The sequence below is a fragment of the Chiloscyllium punctatum genome, chromosome 50, assembly GCF_047496795.1.
Source record: "Chiloscyllium punctatum isolate Juve2018m chromosome 50, sChiPun1.3, whole genome shotgun sequence".
Lineage (NCBI taxonomy): Eukaryota > Metazoa > Chordata > Chondrichthyes > Orectolobiformes > Hemiscylliidae > Chiloscyllium > Chiloscyllium punctatum.
The window spans coordinates 34,440,367-34,449,405 of NC_092788.1; positions in this window are offsets into that span (position 1 = coordinate 34,440,367).

The window sequence follows — 9,039 nt, forward strand, 5'->3', positions numbered from 1 at the left end:
TTTAAGGTGAGAAGGGAAAGATTTAGAAGGGACCTGAGGGGTAACGTTTTCACGCAAAAGTTGGTGCGTGTATGGAATGTGCAGCCCAACGAAAGGGTGGAGGCCGGTACAGCTACAACATTGAAAAGGTATCTGGATGGGTACATGAATTGAACTGTGTATCTAACCCCGTGCTGTCCCTGTCCCTGGGTGTGTTTGATGGGGGGACAGTGTAGAGGAAGCTTTACTCTGTATCTAACCCTGTGCTGTCCCTGTCCTGGGAGTGTTTGATAGGGGACAGTGTAGAGGGAGCTTTACTCTGTATCTAACCCCGTGCTGTCCCTGTCCTGGGAGTGTTTGATGGGGGGACAGTGTAGAGGAAGCTTTACTCAGTATCTAACCCCGTGCTGTCCCTGTCCCTGGGAGTGTTTGATGGGAGACAGTGTAAAGGGAGCTTTACTCTGTATCTAACCCTATGCTGTCCCTGTCCTGGGAGTGTTTGATGGGGGGACAGTGTAAAGGGAGCTTTACTCAGTATCTAACCCCGTGCTGTCCCTGTCCCTGGGGGGGTTTGATGGGGGGGACAGTGTAAAGGGAGCTTTACTCTGTATCTAACCCCGTGCTGTCCCTGTCCCTGGGAGTGTTTGATGGGGGACAGTGTAGAGGGAGCTTTACTCTGTATCTAACCCTGTGCTGTCCCTGTCCTGGGAGTGTTTGATGAGGGACAGTGTAGAGGGAGCTTTACTCAGTATCTAACCTCGTGCTGCCCCTGTCCTGGGAGTGTTTGACGGGGGGACAGTGTAAAGGGAGCTTTACTCAGTATCTAACCCCGTGCTGTCCCTGTCCCTGGGGGGGTTTGATGGGGGGGACAGTGTAAAGGGAGCTTTACTCTGTATCTAACCCCGTGCTGTCCCTGGGGGTGTTTGATGTGGGACAGTGTAGAGGGAGCTTTACTCTGTATCTAACCCCGTGCTGTCCCTGTCCCTGGGAGTGTTTGATGGGGGACAGTGTAGAGGGAGCTTTACTCTGTATCTAACCCCGTGCTGTCCCTGTCCTGGGAGTGTTTGATGAGGGACAGTGTAGAGGGAGCTTTACTCTGTATCTAACCCCGTGCTGTCCCTGTCCCTGGGAGTGTTTGATGGGGGACAGTGTAGAGGGAGCTTTACTCAGTATCTAACCTCGTGCTGTCCCTGTCCTGGGAGTGTTTGATGGGGGGACAGTGTAAAGGGAGCTTTACTCAGTATCTAACCCCGTGCTGTCCCTGTCCCTGGGAGTGTTTGATGGGGGACAGTGTAGAGGGAGCTTTACTCTGTATCTAACCCCGTGCTGTCCCTGGGGGTGTTTGATGTGGGACAGTGTAGAGGGAGCTTTACTCTGTATCTAACCCCATGCTGTCCCTGGGAATGTTTGAAGGGGGGATAGCGTAGAGGGAGCATTACTCTGTATCTAATCCTGTACTATCCCTGCCTGGGAGTATTTGATGGGGGACAGTGTAGAGGGAGCTTTAATCTGTATCTAACCCCGTGCTGTCCCTGATGGGAGTGTTTGATGGGGGGACAGTGTGGAGGGAGCATTACTCTGTATCTAACCCTGTATTATCCCTGCCTGGGAGTATTTGATGGGGGACAGTGTAGAGGAAGCTTCACTCTGATCTAACCCTGTGCTGTTGCTGTCCCTGTCCCTGGGAGTGTTAGTTGGGGGAACAGTGTAGAGGGAGTTTTACTCTGTATCTAACCCCGTGCAATCCCTGTCCTGGGAGTGTTTGATGGTGAGACAGTGTAGAGAAGCTTTACTCTGTATCTAACCCCCTGTCCCTGTCCTGGGAGTGTTTGATATGGGACAGTGTAGAGGAAGCTTTACTCTGTATCTAACCCTATGCTGTCCCTGTCCTGGGAGTGTTTGATGAGGGGACAGTGTAGAGGAAGCTTTACTCTGTATCTAACCCCGTGCTGTCCCTGATGGGAGTGTTTGATGGGGGGACAGTGTAGAGGGAGCTTTACTCTGTATCTAACCCCATGCTGTCCCTGTCCTGGGAGTGTTTGATATGGGACAGTGTAGAGGAAGCTTTACTCTGTATCTAACCCCGTGCTGTCCCTGTCCTGGGAGTGTTTGATGGAAGCATGGTCAAGGGATATTTACATTCTACATAAAAGAATAGAGACAGTTTTACTTTCTGTTTAAAGATTAGAGTCTATTATAAATATTGTAATATCAGGCCACTTAGAAATAAATAATATGATCAAGCAAGTCAGCATGGCTTCATGCCTGAAAAATTGACTGAAATTCTTTGAGGGGTTAACAACGAGAATAGATAAAGTGGGCGTAAGGTATTTGGAATTTCAGCCAGTGTTAAACTACTAATGAAGGTAAGAGTTTCTGATGTTGGAGATAGTGTATGACTATGGATAGAGGATTGGCTAACCAAGAGAAAACAGAGAGTTGGGATATGGGGCACATATTCAGGATGCAAGCCTGTAACTAGTGGAGTCCCACGGGGATCAGTGCTGGGGCCAGCATTACTTACAACTTATTAATGACCTGGTTGGGGAAAGGCCAGTTTTGGGGATGCAATGAAAGTAGGTGGGAAGGCAAGTGGTGAGGATGATCCAGGTTATAGACAGGTTAAATAAGCGGGCAAAGACATAGTGGGTGGAATACAATGTGAGGAAATGTGAGGTTATGCACTTTGGCAGGAAGAACAGACAAGGACTCCCAAATCCCTGTGTCCTATAGCCTTCTGCAGTGGCTCAGTGGTTAGCATTACTGCCTCACAGTGCCAGGGGCCTGGATTCAATTCCACCCTCAGGTGACTGTCAGTGGGAAGTTTGCACATGCTCCCTGTGTCTGCGTAGGTTTCTTCCAAATATTATTTTATTTTAATTTCATACAATCCCTACATTGTGGAAGCAGGTCATTCGGTCCATCGAATCCACACGATCCCTCTGAAGAGCATCCCACTGAGACCCACCACCCTGTCTTATCCCTGTAACCCTGCATTTCCCATGGCTAATCCACCCTAACCTGCACATCCCTCGAATCTACAGGCAATTTAGCACAGCCAGTCCACCCTAACCTGCACATCCCTCGAATCTACAGGCAATTTAGCACGGCCAATCCACCCTAACCTGCACATCCCTCGAATCTACAGGCAATTTAGCATGGCTAGTCCACCCTAACCTGCACATCCCTCGAATCTACAGGCAATTTAGCATGGCTAGTCCACCCTAACCTGCACATCCCTCGAATCTACAGGCAATTTAGCACGGCCAATCCACCCTAACCTGCACATCCCTCGATACTCCTGGCAATTTAGCACGGCTAGTCCACCCTAACCTGCACATCCCTCGATACTCCTGGCAATTTAGCACGGCTAGTCCACCCTAACCTGCACATCCCTCGATACTCCTGGCAATTTAGCATGGCTAGTCCACCCTAACCTGCACACCTTTAGACTGTGGGAAGAAACCGGAGCACCTGGAGGAAACCCATGCAGACACAGGGAGAACGTGCAAACCCCACACAGACGGTTGCCTGAGGCTGGAATCGAACCCGGGTCCCTGGCACCGTGAGGCAGCAGCGCTAACCATTTGAGCCACTGGAGAAAGACCGCAGAAATCTACGGGACAGAGGGATTTGGGAGTCCTCATCTGTGAATCACAAAAAGCAAGCATCCAAATTCAGTAGGTTTTATTTCAAAGGAAATGGGGCATAAAAGTAGGGAGAATTTGCTAAAACTGTACAAAGCCCTTATCATATCACAGTTGGAATACTGTGAATGGTTTTGGGTCCACACAGACACAGATCGGCATTGGAGACAGTGCAGAGAAGGTTCACTCGGATGATCCTGGGGATGGAGGGGGGGAACTGTCTTGTGAGGAGAGGTTGAGTTGGTTGGGCCTGTACTCATTGGAGCTTAGCCAAACAAGAGGCGACCTAATGAAACAGACAAGATTTTGAGGGGGACATGGCAGGTAGTTAGAGCAGAATCTCTTTATCATAAAGTCTAGGAGCAGACAATCAGCCTCTCAGATTAAGGGGTCACTCATTGAAGAGAGAGATGAACAGAACTTCTCTCTCCAAGGGGAGTGAATCTGTGGAATTTGTTACGGCAGAGATTGGGTCAATTGAGGCTAAGATGTTTAATCAGGAAGGGGACTCGAGGGGTTATATTCAAGATAGATAAAGAGAGAGAAATGTTTAATCAGGAAGGGGAATCGAGGGGTTACATTCAAGATGGATAGAGAGAGAGAAATGTTTAATCAGGAAGGGGAATCGAGGGGTTACATTCAAGATAGATAGAGAGAGAGAAATGTTTAATCAGGAAGGGGTAGTGAGGGGTTATATTCCAGGCTGAGGGGTTTAATCTGGAAGGGGGAATCGAGGGGTTATATTCCAGGCTATAAAGAGAGATATTTAATCAGGAAGGGGAATCGAGGGGTTATATTCCAGGCTCAGAGAGAGAGAGAAATGTTTAATCAGGAAGGGGAATCGAGGAGTTATATTCAAGGTAGAGAGAGAGAGAGAAATGTTTAATCAGGAAAGGGGTATCGAGGGGTTATATTCCAGGCTGAGGGGTTTAATCTGGAAGGGGGAATCGAGGGGTTATATTCCAGGCCGAAGGGTTTAATCAGGAAGGGGAATCGAGGGGTTATATTCCAGGCCGAGGGGTTTAATCAGGAAGGGGAATCGAGGGGTTATATTCTAGGCCGTGGGGTTTAGTCAGGAAGGAGAATCGAGGGGTTATATTCCAGGCCGAGGGGTTTAATCAGGAAGGGGAATCGAGGGGTTATATTCCAGGTTGAGGGGTTTAATCAGGAAAGGGGAATCGAGGGGTTATATTCTAGGCCGAGGGGTTTAATCAGGAAGGGGAATCGAAGGGTTATATTCCAGGCCGTGGGGTTTAGTCAGGAAGGGGAATCGAGGGGTTATATTCCAGGCCGAGGGGTTTAATCAGGAAGGGGAATCGAGGGGTTATATTCCAGGCTGAGGGGTTTAATCAGGAAGGGGAATCGAGGGGTTATATTCTAGGCCGAGGGGTTTAATCAGGAAGGGGAATCGAAGGGTTATATTCCAGGCCGTGGGGTTTAGTCAGGAAGGGGAATCGAGGGGTTATATTCCAGGCCGAGGGGTTTAATCAGGAAGGGGGAATCGAGGGGTTATATTCCAGGCTGAGGGGTTTAATCAGGAAGGGGAATCGAGGGGTTATATTCCAGGCTGAGGGGTTTAATCAGGAAGGGGGAATCGAGGGGTTATATTCCAGGCTGAGGGGTTTAATCAGGAAGGGGAATCGAGGGGTTATATTCTAGGCCGAGGGGTTTAATCAGGAAGGGGAATCGAAGGGTTATATTCCAGGCTGAGGGGTTTAATCAGGAAGGGGAATCGAGGGGTTATATTCTAGGCCGAGGGGTTTAATCAGGAAGGGGAATCGAAGGGTTATATTCCAGGCCGTGGGGTTTAATCAGGAAGGGCAATCGAGGGGTTATATTCCAGGTTTAGAGAGAGAGAGAAATGTTTTATCAGGAAGGGGTATCGAGGGGTTATATTCCAGGCTGAGGGGTTTAATCCGGAAGGGGGAATTGAGGGCTTATATTCCAGGCTGAGGGGTTTAATCAGGAAGGGGAATCGAGGGGTTATATTCCAGGCCGAGGGGTTTAATCAGGAAGGGGAATCGTGGGGTTATATTCCAGGCTGAGAGAGAGAGAGAGAAATGTTTAATCAGGAAGGGGTATCGAGGGGTTATATTCCAGGCTGAGGGGTTTAATCCAGAAGGGGAATTGAGGGGTTATATTCCAGGCCGAGGGGTTTAATCAGGAAGGGGAATCGAGAGGTTATATTCCAGGCTGAGGGGTTTAATCAGGAAGGGGGACTCGAGGGGTTATATTCCAGGCCGAGGGGTTTAATCAGGAAGGGGAATCGAGGGGTTATATTCCAGGCCGAGGGGTTTAATCAGGAAGGGGAATCGAGGGGTTATATTCCAGGCTGAGGGGTTTAATCAGGAAGGGGAATCGAGGGGTTATATTCCAGGCTGAGGGGTTTAATCAGGAAGGGGAATCGAGGGGTTATATTCCAGGCCGTGGGGTTTAGTCAGGAAGGGCAATCGAGGGGTTATATTCCAGGTTTAGAGAGAGAGAGAGAAATGTTTAATCAGGAAAGGGAATCGAGGGGTTATATTCCAGGCTAAGTGGTTTAATCTGGAAGGGGGAATCGAGGGCTTATATTCCAGGCTGAGGGGTTTAATCAGGAAGGGGGAATCGAGGGGTTATATTCCAGGCTGAGGGGTTTAATCCGGAAGGGGGAATTGAGGGCTTATATTCCAGGCTGAGGGGTTTAATCCGGAAGGGGGAATCGAGGGGTTATATTCCAGGCCGAGGGATTTAATCAGGAAGGGGAATCGTGGGGTTATATTCCAGGCCGAGGGGTTTAATCAGGAAGGGGGAATCGAGGGGTTATATTCCAGGCCGAGGGGTTTAATCAGGAAGGGGGAATCGAGAGGTTATATTCCAGGCTGAGAGAGAGAGATATTTAATCAGGAAAGGGTGTCAAGGGGTAAAGGCAGGAAAGTGGAGTTGATGACGATCTGATCGGTTGTGATCTCATTTAAAGGTAGAGTAGACACAATGGGCCAAACGGCCTATTCCTGTTTCTGCTGCAACACCATGTGGTTTTACCGGCTGAACGATATTCGGCACATGGTGAGGGAACATAGAGGGGAGAGGTCCAACCTGAGCCATGAACAAGACATATGGTCCCTCCCCGGACTGCACTGAAACCCACCATCTTCAAATATTCTCCCATCCGACAAACTCCCCAAATGGGTGTTGCATGAAATTCTTGCAATGAAGGGTTACAAAATGGAACATTCAGTCAGATGATAAATCGACCGACTAAATGACTTTACATTAACTTTGCAAGGCTTTTCTGTTGGATTAATGACTTGGAAGGACGGCTGGCCCAGCTATTATGCCAACCATTAAGAGCTCTCGTCCTCCCATTGTGAGATTACTTAGGCATTGCCGTTATTGAGTTTACCAAGGTCAGATTCTGGACAGCATTTTCCCGCAGGATACATACTCAACTCTCAGCTCCTGAAAATGTTCCAGAAACTAGCTATCACCCGACGCAGTTTGTACCCACTGTCCTCCCTTTAATATCCCACCCAGTCTAATTGCACTCTCCCCCTCACTCCCCGCTCCCTTTAATGTCCCACCCAGTCTAATCCCACTCTCCCCCTCACTCTCTGCTCCCTTTAATATCCCACCCAGTCTAATCCCACTCTCCCCCTCACTCTCTGCTCCCTTTAATATCCCACCCAGTCTAATCCCGCTCTCCCCCTCACTCTCTGCTCCCTTTAATATCCCACCCAATCTAATCCCACTCTCCCCCCTCATTCCCCGCTCCCTTTAATATCCCAACCAGTCTAATCCCACTCTCCCCCCTCACTCCCCACTCCCTTTAATATCCCACCCAGTCTAATTCCACTGTCCTCCCTCACTCCCCGCTCCCTTTAATATCCCACCCAGTCTAATCCCACTCTCCCCCTCACTCCCCACTCCCTTTAATATCCCACCAGTCTAATCCCACTCTCCCCCCTCATCCCCTCATTCCCCGCTCCCTTTAATATCCCACCCAGTCTAATCCCACTCTCCCCCTCACTCCCCGCTTCCTTTAATATCCCACCCAGTCTAATCCCACTCTCCCCCTCACTCCCCGCTCCCTTTAATATCCCACCCAGTCTAATCCCACTCTCCCCCTCACTCCCCACTCCCTTTAATACCCCACCCAGTCTAATCCCACTCTCCCCCTCACTCCCCACTCCCTTTAATGCCCCACCCAGTCTAATCCCACTCTCCCCCTCACTCCCCGCTCCCTTTAATATCCCACCCAGTCTAATCCCACTCTCCCCCTCACTCCCCGCTTCCTTTAATATCCCACCCAGTCTAATCCCACTCTCCCCCCTCACTCCTGCTCCCTTTAATCTCCCACCCAGTCTAATCCCACTGTCCTGCCTCACTCCTCGCTCCCTTTAATATCCCACCCAGTCTAATCCCACTGTCCTCCCTCACTCCCCACTCCCTTTAATATCCCACCCAGTCTAATCCCACTCTCCCCCCTCACTCCCTGCTCCCTTTAATATACCACCCAGTCTAATCCCACTGTCCTCCCTCACTCCCCACTCCCTTTAGTATCCCACCCAGTCTAATTCCACTCTCCCCCTCACTCCCCACTCCCTTTAGTATCCCACCCAGTCTAATCCCACTCTCCCCATCACTCCCCACTCCCTTTAATATCCCACCCAGTCTAATCCCACTCTCCCCCCTCACTCCCCACTCCCTTTAATATCCCACCCAGTCTAATCCCACTGTCCCCCCTCACTCCCCACTCCCTTTAATATCCCACCCAGTCTAATCCCACTCTTTTCCCTCACTCCCCCCTCCCTTTAATATCCCACCCAGTCTAATCCCACTCTCCCCCTCACTCTCCACTCCCTTTAATACCCCACCCAGTCTAATCCCACTCTCCCCCCTCACTCCCTTTAATATCCCCCCCAGTCTAATCCCACTCTCCCCCTCACTCCCCACTCCCTTTAATATCCCACCCAGTATAATCCCACTCTCCCCCTCACTCTCCACTCCCTTTAATACCCCACCCAGTCTAATCCCACTTTCCCCCCTCACTCCCCTCTTCCTTTAATATCCCACCCAGTCTAATCCCACTCTCCCCCTCACTCCCTGCTCTCTTTAATATCCCACCCAGTCTAATCCCACTCTCCCCCTCACTCCCCACTCCCTTTAATATCCCACCCAGTCTAATCCCACTCTCCCCCTCACTCCCCACTCCCTTTAATATCCCACACAGTCTAATCCCACTCTCCCTCCCTCACTCCCTGCTCCCTTTAATATCCCACCCAGTCTAATCCCACTCTCCCCCCTCACTCCCCACTCCCTTTAATATCCCACACAGTCTAATCCCACTCTCCCTCCCTCACTCCCTGCTCCCTTTAATATCCCACCCAGTCTAATTCCACTTTCCCCCCTCACTCCCCTCTTCCTTTAATATCCC